Here is a 14,195-nt window from a genome sequence, read left to right on the forward strand (position 1 = left end):
AACTCCCTCCCAGTTAAAAACATCTGCTTTATTAAAATCCACACCTACCCAGATCCCCAATATTTTTATATGTTCTTCTTCTTTCTTAAAAAGTACTTGCTGAGGTAAAAGTTCCACCTTGCCAATTCTCATACACACACTCTTTTCGACATTCACCTTTGCGCCTGACCCTTTACAGTATTTCTGTAAAATGTTCATTGCCCTCATAACACTTTGAACGTCCTCAACCAGCAATGTTGTGTCATCTGCATATTGATATATTGGCTCTTGTTCAGCCTTTCCTTCTACTCTTATACCTTTTATGTCATTATCTGCTTTTATTGCTAATCCCAGTGGCTCTGCTACAAGTGAATATAGTAAAGCAGATAACGGACATCCTTGTCTAATCGATCTCGTTGTTTTAAAACATTCAGATATAAAACCATTGCATTTAATACATGTGTAAATATTAGAATAAAAAATCAGAATCCATCTTCTAAAATTATCCCCAAATCCAAACTTTTTAATTACATTAAATAAATATTCATGTTCCACTCTATCAAAGGCTTTCTCTAGATCCAAACTGATTAAATACCCCCCCTTATTTTTCTCCCTCATATAAAACATTGTATCTCTTATACTTTGAACTGTATCTAATATATCCTTGCCCTGTACTCCATATGCCTGTGTCGTGCTTATAATTTTGGGTAAAACTTTTTTCAATCGATTTGCTAAAACCTTTGCTAAAGTTTTAAAATCTGTATTTAGCATAGTTAAAGGCCTATAATTCTTTGGATCAATAGGATTCCCTCTTTTTTTATAAATCATTTTAACCATTCCTATCTTCATTTTTTCACTTAATTCTTCTTTTTTAAAAATCTCATCATATACTACTTTCAAAACTGGTACTACCATCTCTCTAAAACTCTTATAAAATTCATTTGTTAATCCATCTATACCTGGGCTCTTTCCTGTAATCAATTGACTTATTGCTATATCAATTTCCTCTTCCGATATCTCTGCATCACATAAAATATTATCTTCCTCTAAAACTTTTACCTTTATTTGATTTAAACAAAACTCTTCTTCCTTCTTATCTATCCCCCTTCCCTTGAACATGTTTTCGTAAAAGCTTTTAACAGTTGATAGTATTTCTTCAGTTCCTTGTTTTTTTTCACCATTTTCATCTACCACTTCGTTTATTAAATCTGCCTTCTGTCTATTTTTTTCCAAATTAAAAAAGAACTTTGTGCTTCTTTCTCCTTCTACAACATACTTTGCTTTACTTCTCCTTCTACAACATACTTTGCTTTACTTCTAATTATACCCCCCCTACATTTTTCATCTTCAATTTCGCTTATCTGTTGTTGTAACTTTAACACTTTCCCTAATTCTTCTCCCTTATTTTCCTCTATTCTTTGTATTTCTTTTTCCAACTATTTTCTTATTTTCATTTCCTTACTATTTTTCACTTTTCTTAAAATTTTACAGTATTGTATCGAAGCATTCTTTATATCCCATTTCACATTATCCCACCATATTCTTTTTCCTTCTTCGTACATCCTATGCATTTTACTATTTTCTATTATTTGCTTAATTTTTTCTTTATAAGATTCATCTTTCAATATTGCTGCATTTAAAACCCAAACCCCTGCTCCTCTTTCTATTTTGGTAAAATCTAATTTAACACATAAAAAGAAATGATCACTAAGACCAACTTCTTTATAATATACACTTTTGATATGTCCCTCCATTTCCCCATTACATAAAACATAATCAATTCTACTTTGTTTTAATTCATTCATTACCATTTGTTTTCTTGAAAACTTTCTCTTTGTTCTATTTCTCTCTCTCCATACATCTATCAAATTACTTTCCTTCATTACCTTCACCAGCTCTTCTCTACCCTTCTCAGCTCTGAAAACCATTTTGCTTGCCAAATCAAATTCTGAAAAAACTGTATTAAAATCCCCTATTAAAATAACATTCTGCCATCTTTTTAGGTTAAAATTCATGTTTTTAAAAAATTCCACTTTCTCTTTTTCTTCATGTGGTGCATGTATATTATAAATGATTATATTATCTTCGTCTTTTTCTATTTTAACAGCCATGCTTTTCCCTACCCCATCGTTAAATATTACTTGTTCTTTTCCACATACCCCTCTCTTTATTCAAATTGCTACCCCACTCCCTGAATTCTCTCCTCCATTATTCACATATATATTACCATCCCATTTTGCTTGAAACCTTTCAACACTTTCATTTTTCCAATTTGTTTCTTGCAATACAATCATATCAGCTACTTTGCATAAGACCCCCATCTTTTCAAATTTATCTATATTCAACAGACCTCTAGCATTCCATGATACAATGTTTAAAAACATAATAATTAATAAATAATAATAAAAAATTAAACCAAACATTGTTTTCTTAGTCTACCTCCTCCTCCTCAACTTCCATCAGCACTTGAAATCTATTTTCAAACAAATGTTTCCCCTTACTGTGTGTTTTCCTTACATGTCACGGTTCGCGAATGCACCGTCTCCAGCTGTAGTCATGTTATGTCATGTTGATTGGTTCATGTGGGTGTTGCCACTGATCACCTGATCAGCGGCAGGTGCATCTCATTCCACCGCCTATTTAACGCCCTGTCTTTCGTCTCCTGTTTGTAAGATCGTTGTTTGAGGTCCTCGTGTCGATGTCTGTTCGTGCTCCTGTGTTCCTGTCTTTGCTCTGTGTCCTGCTTCAGTCTTCATCGGATATTCACAGTCATTCACGGATTATCACCGCCGATCACCGATCTACCATCACCGCCATCGCTACCAACGCACTCAAACCACCTACCCACCTGTCTGTGCTGCCATCGTGGTTCCTGCGTCACTCACCAGCATTCATCCATCATACTCCTGTCAATAAACTACCTTTACTTGCATCTGCCTCCTGTCCTCCATTGTTAGCGTCACAGAACGATCTGACCAACATGGAGGCAGCGAGTAATCAACCCTCCTCCCTCGAAGCTTTCCTCAGCGCCAGTGTTCGGAGGATGGACTCCCAGGAGCGGACTCTTAACGACACTGGTCGCGCGGTTCAGGCTTTAGTGACGCAGGTGTCCGAGCTCACCCAACAGTTCCAGCTATTACGAGCTCCCACTGCGCCACTCACACCGCCTGTTCCACCAGCACCATCGGAGGCCCCCTCCCAGCCGGAACCACGCCTCCCGATTCCGGAGGCTTACTCAGGTGAACCCGACTATTGTAGAGCTTTCCTTAACCGTTGTGATATGCATTTTGCCCTCCAGCCTAGAACGTTCGCCACTGAGAGGGCCAAGGTGGCCTTCGTCCTGACCCTGCTCTCTGGGAGGGCGGCATTGTGGGGAACAGCGGTGTGGGAGAACCAGGACCCATGCTGCGCCTCGTTCCAGGCCCTCTCCGCCGAGATGAGACGGGTCTTTGATCGGGCCGCCGCAGGACGGGAGGCGGCCAGGAGGCTGGCGGAGTTGCGCCAGCACGAGAGATCCGTCTCGGACTACTCCATCGAGTTCCGGACCCTGGCGGCGGAGTGCCATTGGAACGAGGAGGCGCAGTGGGACATGTTCCTGCATGGGCTGGCTGACCGCGTCCAGAGGGAGATCTACGCCCTGGACCTTCCCCCGTCGTTCAATGGACTCATTGAGCTGGCCCTTCGGGTCGACGCACGTCTGGCACGGATGGAGAGGAGGGGGCTACTCAACACCCCATCCAGGGGACCGGCAGACGTGCGGTTCAGCGGCGGGGACGTGGCCAGCCCCGTCTACGATCACGAGCCCATGCAGGTAGGGCGAGCTCGGCTTTCCCGGGAGGAGAAGGAGAGGCGGAGGTCCCTGGGCCTTTGCCTTTACTGCGGGGGAGCCGGACATCAAGCCCACGCCTGTCCGGTAAAAGGCCAGGCCCGGTAGTACGTATGAGGCTACTATCGGGTGGGATCTCCGCCGAGAAGACCTCATCATCATCATCATCATCATCACCATCATCTTCTACGCTCCTCCCGGTATGGCTGCGGTGGTCAGCACAGACACATCACTGTCAGGCACTACTGGATTCCGGGGCAGAAGGTAACTTCATGGACAGCACATTAGCCCACAAGCTCCACATCCCCCTCAGACCTCTTCCGCACCACATCACGGTTCACGCCCTCACTGGTCAGCAACTTCCCACCATATCATACATCACTGAAGACATTACACTCATCACCTCTGGCAATCACTCCGAAACCATCTCTTTTCACATCCTTGACTCTCCCCTGGCACCCATTGTCCTCGGACACCCTTGTCTCCTCCTCCACAACCCTAGCATTGACTGGCTCTCTAACTCCGTTTTGTCTTGGTGTAAAAGGTGTCATGAGTCTTGTCTAGTGTCTGCCTGTCCGTCTGTGTCTGTGTCTGTGTTGCAGGAGGAGGCGGTGGATTTGTCTAACGTGCCCGCTGAGTACCTCCATCTGAAGGAAGTGTTCAGTAAGTCTCTGGCTGCTTCTCTTCCTCCGCATCGTCCTTACGACTGTGCCATAGATTTACTATCAGGTAAGTCTCTGCCTAAGGGCAAACTCTATTCACTTTCTGTTCCAGAGAGGGAGGCTATGGAGAAATATATTTCTGATTCTCTAGCTTCCAAATTCATCCGCCCTTCCTCTTCTCCGGCGGGGGCGGGGTTCTTTTTTGTGGGAAAGAAGGACGGATCTCTGCGACCTTGTATTGATTACCGGGGACTGAACAACATCACGGTAAAGAATACTTATCCTTTGCCGTTGATGTCTTCGGCCTTCGAGAGGTTGCAGGGAGCGTCAATTTTCACAAAACTGGACTTACGCAATGCGTATCATTTGGTTCGGATCAGGGAGGGGGATGAATGGAAGACCGCTTTTAACACCCCCAGAGGGCACTTTGAATACTTGGTTATGCCCTTTGGGCTCTCCAACTCCCCAGCGGTCTTCCAGGCATTTGTCAACGACGTGCTGCGAGATATGATCGATCAGTTCATTTATGTCTACCTGGACGACATATTGATTTTTTCCTCTTCTCTCCAGGAACATGTGCAGCACGTCCAACGAGTGCTTCAGAGGTTGCTAGAGAATGGGCTTTTTGTCAAGGCGGAGAAATGCGAATTTCATGCACAGTCAATTCCATTTTTGGGGTATATCGTGTCGACTGAGGGAATACGCATGGATCCCGAGAAGGTTAAGGCTGTGGTAGAATGGCCAAGCCCAGATTCCCGTAAGGCCCTACAGAGGTTTCTGGGGTTCGCTAACTTCTACCGGCGTTTTATTTGCAACTTCAGCCAACTAGCCGCACCTCTGACCGCCTTGACCTCCGCCAAGACTGCGGTGTTCGCTAAACTGAAGAGCCGTTTCATTTCAGCCCCTATTCTGATTACCCCTGACCCTACACGTCAGTTCGTGGTGGAGGTCGACGCATCAGAGGTGGGGGTAGGAGCGGTGTTATCTCAACGTTCTCCCTTAGACGACAAGGTCCACCCTTGCGCGTATTTCTCATATCGTTTATCTCCGGCAGAACGAAATTACGATATTGGTAACCGAGAATTGTTGGCAGTCAAGATGGCATTGGAGGAATGGCGACACTGGTTAGAGGGATCGGGGGTTCCCTTTATAGTATGGACTGACCACAAGAATTTAGAGTACATTAGCACCGCCAAGAGGTTGAACTCCAGGCAGGCTCGGTGGGCACTTTTTTTCGGACGTTTTGACTTAACTATCTCGTACCGCCCGGGTTCCAAGAATTTTAAACCCGATTCTTTGTCGCGTATTTTTGACCATTCCGAACGCCCGTCCACTCCCGAGTGTATTTTTCCTGAGACATTAGTGGTCTCCACTCTCACATGGGAGATCGAATCGAAGGTCAGAACGGCCTTAGAAGGGGTAACGCCTCCGCCCGGGTGTCCACCGAACCGTTTATTTGTGCCGGAGGGATTAAGGTCCAACGTTATCCAGTGGGGACATTGCTCGAATGTAGCTTGCCATCCAGGGGTTAACCGTACTAGATTTTTAGTCAAGCAACGATTCTGGTGGCCACTTATGGCTCGCGACATTCACAGTTTTGTTTTGGCTTGCTCGGTTTGTGCCACTGGTAAGACTTCCAATCGGCCCCCTGATGGGTTTCTCCAACCGCTGCCGGTTCCTTCGAGACCCTGGTCCCACATCGCTCTAGATTTTATTACCGCCCTCCCGCCCTCCCAGGGCAACACGGTAGTTTTAACCGTGGTGGACCGGTTCTCGAAGGCAGCCCACTTTATTCCCTTGCCCAAATTACCTTCAGCCAAGGAGACAGCGTTGACTGTCGTAGACCACATCTTTCGTTTACATGGCCTCCCGATAGATGTGGTTTCCGACAGGGGACCCCAATTTGTGGCTAAATTTTGGCAAGAATTCTGTAGACTACTGGGAGCGACTGTAAGTCTGTCCTCAGGGTGTCACCCCCAGAGCAATGGTCAAACCGAGAGAGCCAACCAAGATTTGGAAAGGGTGTTGCGATGTTTGGTCTCCAAGAATCCTTCCTCCTGGAGCCAACAATTGTCTATGGTGGAGTACGCCCACAATACCTTACCAGTATCAGCTACGGGCCTATCTCCTTTTGAGTGTAGTGTAGGTTACCAGCCACCTATTTTTCCTAGTATGGAATCCGAAGTTGCGGTCCCCTCCGCTCACGCCTTCGTCCAGAGGTGCCACCGCACTTGGACCAGAGCCCGTGAGACTCTACTCCAAGTGGGGGCGCGCACCAAGGCCAAGGCCGATCGCCACCGGTCTAGGCCTCCCGTATACGTCGTGGGTCAAAAGGTGTGGCTTTCAACCAAGAATATTCCTCTCCGGTCCGTATCTAATAAGTTGGCTCCCAAATTTATTGGCCGGTTTACTGTCACCAAGATCATTAGTCCGGTGGCAGTCCGCCTTAAACTCCCTCCTACGTACAGGAGAATTCATCCCGCCTTTCATGTGTCCAAAATCAAGCCCGTATTTCATTCTCCCATTAATCCGCCTACTCCGGTCCCTTCCCCGCCGCGTCTCGTAGATGGGGAGACCACCTATTTGGTAAATCGTATTCTGGACTCTAGAAGGAGGGGACGTGGATTTCAGTACTTGGTGGACTGGGAGGGTTACGGTCCGGAGGAGAGAAGTTGGGTACCTGCTAGGGACATCCTGGATCACTCCCTTATCGATGATTACAATCGACAGGTAAGAGATTCTGGGGACGCCAGGAGGCGTCCTTAGGAGGAGGGGTACTGTCACGGTTCGCGAATGCACCGTCTCCAGCTGTAGTCATGTTATGTCATGTTGATTGGTTCATGTGGGTGTTGCCACTGATCGCCTGATCAGCGGCAGGTGCATCTCATTCCACCGCCTATTTAACGCCCTGTCTTTCGTCTCCTGTTTGTCAGATCGTTGTTTGAGGTCCTCGTGTCGATGTCTGTTCGTGTTCCTGTGTTCCTGTCTTTGCTCTGTGTCCTGCTTCAGTCTTCATCGGATATTCACAGTCATTCACGGATTATCACCGCCGATCACCGATCTACCATCACCGCCATCGCTACCAACGCACTCAAACCACCTACCCACCTGTCTGTGCTGCCATCGTGGTTCCTGCATCACTCACCAGCATTCATCCATCATACTCCTGTCAATAAACTACCTTTACTTGCATCTGCCTCCTGTCCTCCATTGTTAGCGTCACATTACAAGTCTTTTTTTTCTGGCCACATCCACATTTGGTATTACCTTAAGGTTACTCCTTCTTAATGTCTCCCTTCTGTCCTTTTTGTCATCCATTTTGTCCATTTCTTTCTCCTCTTCAGTTATTTCTTGCATTCCCTCCTCCTTTTCTTTTAGTCCTTGGTCCTCCATTTCCTCCAATGCCCCTTGTGTTACTTCCCGTGATGTCAATATTCCTTTGTCCATTTCTCCTTCCAATTCCTTCTTATTTTCCACAATAGCCTCTTTATTTACAGCATCTTCTTCCCCATTCTCTCCATCATTTTGCAATTCAGTTTCTTTTGACATTGGCCCTCCTACACCTTCTGACTCTTTATTTTGAATTTCATTCTCCATCCAACACTCACATCTTACAATCACCTTTCTGCAATCCGGGCACTTAATTGCATCGCAATCCCTTGCGTAATGACCCTGCTCATTGCACTGATGACATTTAAATTCTGGACAGTCTTTGAACACATGTCCCGGATTCATGCACAATCGACAGGTTTTAGCCTGACGATCATGCATGATCCTGAAATACTGTGTTCCCTCCTCCGTATCAAACTTTGTACTGTATGGCAGGGACACTACTTCTTTAGGGAATTTCACCCTTAGGTACCTTGTACCATCCGCAATATCTGTGCCTGGATACATTCTTCTTCTGATGTCTGAAACAGGTGTCACGCCCCAATTTTGTAATTTATTTAAAATGTCAGAGTCTTCAATATAGGCTGGCAAATGTATGAAAGAAACCACATACTCCCTTGTTTTCAGTTGTCGAATCTCACACAGTTTTCCTTTTATCATTAATCCTTCATCTAATCCATCACACACCTCCATGTTTATCAGTGTAATTTCATATTCTTTTCTTTGCCCCGGTCTGACTGCTAGAATCTTTCCTCCTCCAATCCTTTCGTTCACTGCTTTGATAATGTCCTCTGCTCTTGCATCTCTCTAATCCGCCATGTCAACAATTACCGTAGCCTCTTTAGAATAAATCTTCTTGTTATAATCCATTCGTCCTTGTCCATCTCGTTGTCCTTTATTCGTTTCTTTGTCCGTTAGCACTCGTCTTCCTCCTGCCATGTCCACTTCTTTGCCATGTAATCCATCCATTTTCCAAACAAAAGAAAAATTACTCCCCAGACAGCAAACTGCTGCTGGGAAGTGTAAAAACTATAACAAACAAAAATTTATAAGATACAAAAGAAAAAATCTTTACTCAGATAAAACAAAACAAAAAATACAAGGTGAGCCTCTCTCACCTACTGCCCACTACAAACTGCCAAGTCACTTCCTGTGTAGCTCAATAGTGCCACCAGGTTGGTATGGCCGTAAGCGAAAACTGCTGCAAAGAGAGGGCTATTTAAAGATCAGCCACTCTAATCTCCAGTACATTATATAAGTAGGGAAGAAAACCCAAAAGCTTACAGCACCTGGAATTATTCCCAGGCAGTCTACCATCCAAGTAGTAACCAGTACCAAATATGCTAAGATTCGTAGATCGGGTATTGACTCTTTTTTTTTTTTTGCAAGATTATTATATAATTAGTGAAAAATTTCCAAAAAGCTTACAGCACCTGGTATTCCCAGGCGGTCTCCCATCCAAGTACTAACCAGGCCCAAACCTGCTTAGCTTCCGAGATCAGACGAGATCGGGCATAGCCAGGTTGGTATGGCCGTAAGCGAAAACTGCTGCAAAGAGAGGGCTATTTAAAGATCAGCCACTCTAATCTCCAGTACATTATATAAGTAGGGAAGAAAACCCAAAAGCTTACAGCACCTGGAATTATTCCCAGGCAGTCTACCATCCAAGTAGTAACCAGTACCAAACATGCTAAGATTCGGAGATCGGGCATTGACTCTTTTTTTTTTTTGCAAGATTATTATATAATTAGTGAAAAATTTCCAAAAAGCTTACAGCACCTGGTATTCCCAGGCGGTCTCCCATCCAAGTACTAACCAGGCCCAAACCTGCTTAGCTTCCGAGATCAGACGAGATCGGGCATAGCCAGGTTGGTATGGCCGTAAGTGAAAACTGCTGCAAAGAGAGGGCTATTTAAAGATCAGCCACTCTAATCTCCAGTACATTATATAAGTAGGGAAGAAAACCCAAAAGCTTACAGCACCTGGAATTATTCCCAGGAAGTCTACCATCCAAGTACTAACCAGGCCCAAACCTGCTTAGTTTCTGAGATCAGACGAGATCGGCATTTTTTTTTTTTTTTTTTTTTTTTTTTTTTTATTATCAAAAAGTACATAAAAATAATAATAACATAACTCATATCTCCAACATTACACTTTCAATTGTATTACATGTTAATTCTATTTAACATATACAGCATCAATTTTGAAATTTAATCACATTACTTCACTCAAACCAAAACTAATTACCTAACTTTAACATAACCTTATCTTTTCAAAATTTTAAACTTAACCCTTCGGTTGTACTTATAAATTCATTTTCTTCTACAAATGCTTTTTCAAATTCTTCTTTGCTTAGGTATTTCCACATTATATACACACTCTTTCTAACAATACTCTTGAACATTCCAATCACATCTACTTTCTTTCTCTCAAAGTATGCCATATTCCTCCTCACCCATATTGCATATCTTGCATTACTCAAAATCAAATTCCAAAAATTCACATTTCTATCTTTATAATTTGTACATTCTCCAAATAAAAACAGTTTTTTTCCATTCATCCTCTGCAAACTCCTTTCCTATTCCATCTTTTATCAGTTTTTTCATTTTTGCATGAAACTCCTCAAGTTCCTTGCACTCAAAGAAAATGTGCATCAAGGTTTCAGCCTCTGTCTCACATACAACACATTCTCTACTCACATTTTTGTTCATTTGATGAATTACCACCTTTGTATAAATTCTGTTGTGTCGTAGCTTAAAGTCCAAATTCTCACAGTCCAGTCCATTGTATTTGACATTTAAGTTTCTCCATATTGTCTTTACCTTCATATCAGGAAAGAGTCTTGGCCATACCGCCTCTGATGCAGGCACTTTGATTTCCTTTCTGACCATCATTTGGTATATAGTTTTCACATTTATCTCCATCAAAAACTTTTTTCTCCCATTTTCCACAATATACATTTCAGGCATTCCCCAATCTCCCACTTTAACAGTTTCTCTTTCAATCCCTTCTACCCACTTTTCAGGCAGGCTTGTTTTAATGTTTTCAAACTCACCATCCACTTTTGCTTTGTCAATTGTATCATCCCACCCCACCACACAATCATATATTGCCCTATTTGGTAAGAAACCCTTTACATATTCATAGGCCAAGTCCTTTACTTTCCTTACCCCCGCTCTCATGAACAGCCTGTTGTAGAGCATTTTCCCTCCCCTCTTTATTCTTGGGTTCATAAAAATTGGCTGATTGTGTATTTGATTTATGTTTTCACATTCATAGTTTACATTTATCACAAATTCAGCCCATGCAGTAAACACTTCTTGGTAAAACAACGGCAACTTTTCAATCATTGGCTTTTTTAAAACCATAAACACTCCCTCTTCACCACATCCACCACTTTCATTTAAATATTTTCTCATATACCCCTTCCAACCATATTCTGCTTTACCACATAAATATTTTTTTACTGTCTTAACTCTTATTGCCTTCCTTTTCACATCTAAATCTACCAAATTTAACCCCCCTCACTATAATCTGCTATTAATGTTTTTGCTGATATTTTTGCTCTTTTCCCACCCCATACAAAATTATTCACAGCCTCTTTTATTCCATTTAACACCCAGTCTGGTAAATCAATTGCTCCCAACACATAATTACATTTAGATAACAATAAAGAATTAACCACCACAACTTTCCCTCTTAGTCTTAATTCCCTTAGTCTCCAATACTGTAACACTTGCTTGATTTTGTTTAGCACCCCTGACCATGTTGCATCCCTTGCCTCTTTTGCATTCTCTCCTACATTTACCCCTAAAATTTTTATAAAGTCTTTCGTTATTCTGAATGGAATATCTGACCCTTCAACCCTTACTCCTCCTATACTCATTATTTCAGATTTATCAACATTTATTTTTGCACCTGACGCTTCCCCATATTTTTCTATCTGTTTTCTTATTTTATTTATACTCTCTATATCCCTAACTGTAAAAGTTGTATCATCTGCATATTGGTGTATTACACTCAATCCCCCCTTTTGTATTTCAATACCTTTAATTTCATTATCTTTTTTTATAAGTGTCGCCAGCGGCTCGGCTGTTATTGAATATAATATTGCAGACAACGGACAACCTTGCCGTACTGACCTCTCTAAAGGGAAGGGGTCAGTTAACATCCCATTAACTTTAACACAACTTTTAGCATTTCCATATATTATTTTTATCCACTTTTGCATCCTCTCTCCAAACCCAAATCTCCCCATTGTCTGTTCTATAAAGCTGTGTTCCACCCTGTCAAATGCCTTATTTAAGTCTATAGATAAAACCAATCCCCCTTTCCCATCTTTCCCCATCCCTTCTACTATGTCTCTTATTGTGCAAATTGTGTCTGTAATGTCTCTACCATTTATGCTATAGGCTTGGCTTAATGATACTATTGATCCTACTACCTCTTTTATCTTATTTGCCAGCACTTTTGTCAATATTTTATAATCTGTGTTTAGAAGACTCAATGGTCTATAATTCCCTAGCTTAAGTGGACTTCCTTTATTTTTATATAGTATTGTAATTACTCCTAACCCCATAGACTCTGGCATTTCCCCTCTCTCTTCCATACTCCTATAAACCTTCAACAATATTGGTGATAGAATCTCTTCAAAGGTCTTATAAAACTCATGCGTTAAGCCATCTGAGCCTGGGCTTTTGTTCTTTTTTGTCTGTTTTATTGCTTCTTTTATTTCTTTGATAATTATATCACTCTCACATATATTTTTCTCGTTTTCACTTAACCTTTTACTCACAGTATTTAAAACTTCATCCACACACTCCCGTTTTACCCCTTCTTTCTTAAATAGCTTTTTATAAAATATTTCTACTTCTCTTATTATCCCCACATAATCAGTAATCTTCTCACCTTTTTCATTTTCCAGCTCTGTTATATGCTTTTTCCTCTGTTTTTTCTTTTCTAAGTTTAGAAAGAACTTCGTGCTTCGTTCTCCCTCTAATGCATACTGTGCTCTACTCCTTATTATTGCACCCTTACTTTTTTCTTTTTCATACTCTTCTATTTCTGCTTTTATTTGCATAAAGCGTTCTTTGTCTTGCTCAGGATTACCTTCTATTTTTTCTGCTTCCCTCTTCAATTCATTTTGCATATCCTCAATTTTACTCCTTCTCATAAAATCCCTTTGTTTTGCATATCTAATACTTCTTTTTTTAATTGTCCCTTTCATTTTTTCCCACCACTCACATACATTTTCATCAAATAACACATTTTGCATTTCATAATCTATACATTTTTTTATATTTTCTTTGTATGTCTCTTCTTTTAGCAAATCTGCATTCAAACACCACATTCCTCCCCCCCTCTCCACCTCGTTTACATCCATCTTAACCATCATCATAGCATGGTCACTTATTCCCACAAACTTATATTTCACATTTTTTTACATATTTTAACATTTCCCTTTTGGTTAAACATAAATCTATTCTGCTCTGTTTTAAAACACCCATCACCAATTGTCTTCTAGAGAAGTCTTTTTTGTAGGGATTTTCTTCCCTCCATACATCAACTATATCGTCATTTTGCATCCATTCAGTTAGATATTTCCTGGATGCATCTGATTTAAAGTTTGCGCTACTTGATGCATCCAGTCTCGTGCACCATACGTTGAAATCCCCAACTACAATATAGTTGCCTTTACATAACGGCTTAATTTCTTTAAAGATTTCCTTTCTTTCGTTTTCAATATTAGGTGCATAAATGTTTATCAGCCTGAAACATTCATTTTGGAACACAAATTCAGTCACTAACAGTCTTCCATTACCATCCTTGTATACTTGCTTCACATTATTCAATATATCTCCTTTTATAAGAGTTGCCACGCCGCAGGATTTTGCGTTCCAATGATTCACAAAAATTTCCCCTTCCCACCTCTTCCTTATGTTGTCCATTATATCATCAGACCAATGTGTTTCTTGCAAACAGAATATTTCAGCTTTTAACAATCCCTTCACCTTCTCAAACTTATTTTCATCTCTTAATCCATTGCTATTCAAACAGGCAATGTTCATAAAGCCCCACATAGCAAGTATTGTCGTTTTTAACAGAATCATCCTCATTTTGTAAATTCCAGACACTTACTTTCTGTCGTGTGCTCCTCTATTTCTTTCTTCTTTCTTTTCTTCTGCACCCTTTCCCTTTTGCTTGTGTCCATGTCCTCGTCCTCAACTGTCACTGGATTTTCTGGCACCTCTCTCTTCCCTCCAGGTCTCTCCGCCTGCAACAATTCTTCTTGCCTTTTCGCATTGTCACCCTCCTGACTCTTGCCATCAGCTTTCACT

General features: G+C 41.8%; 2 non-coding genes across 2 annotated transcripts; both read right to left on the reverse strand.

Moving 5' to 3' along the window:
• Window positions 1–9,278: 9,278 nt before the first annotated feature.
• Window positions 9,279–9,397, reverse strand: LOC132125591 (5S ribosomal RNA). The gene has a single exon (XR_009426987.1). It is a non-coding gene; the product is annotated as a 5S ribosomal RNA (ribosomal RNA).
• Window positions 9,398–9,624: 227 nt separating this feature from the next.
• On the reverse strand, window positions 9,625–9,743 carry LOC132125710 (5S ribosomal RNA). The gene has a single exon (XR_009427099.1). It is a non-coding gene; the product is annotated as a 5S ribosomal RNA (ribosomal RNA).
• Window positions 9,744–14,195: the final 4,452 nt, after the last annotated feature.

Source organism: Carassius carassius, chromosome 43 (genome assembly GCF_963082965.1).
Source record: "Carassius carassius chromosome 43, fCarCar2.1, whole genome shotgun sequence".
Lineage (NCBI taxonomy): Eukaryota > Metazoa > Chordata > Actinopteri > Cypriniformes > Cyprinidae > Carassius > Carassius carassius.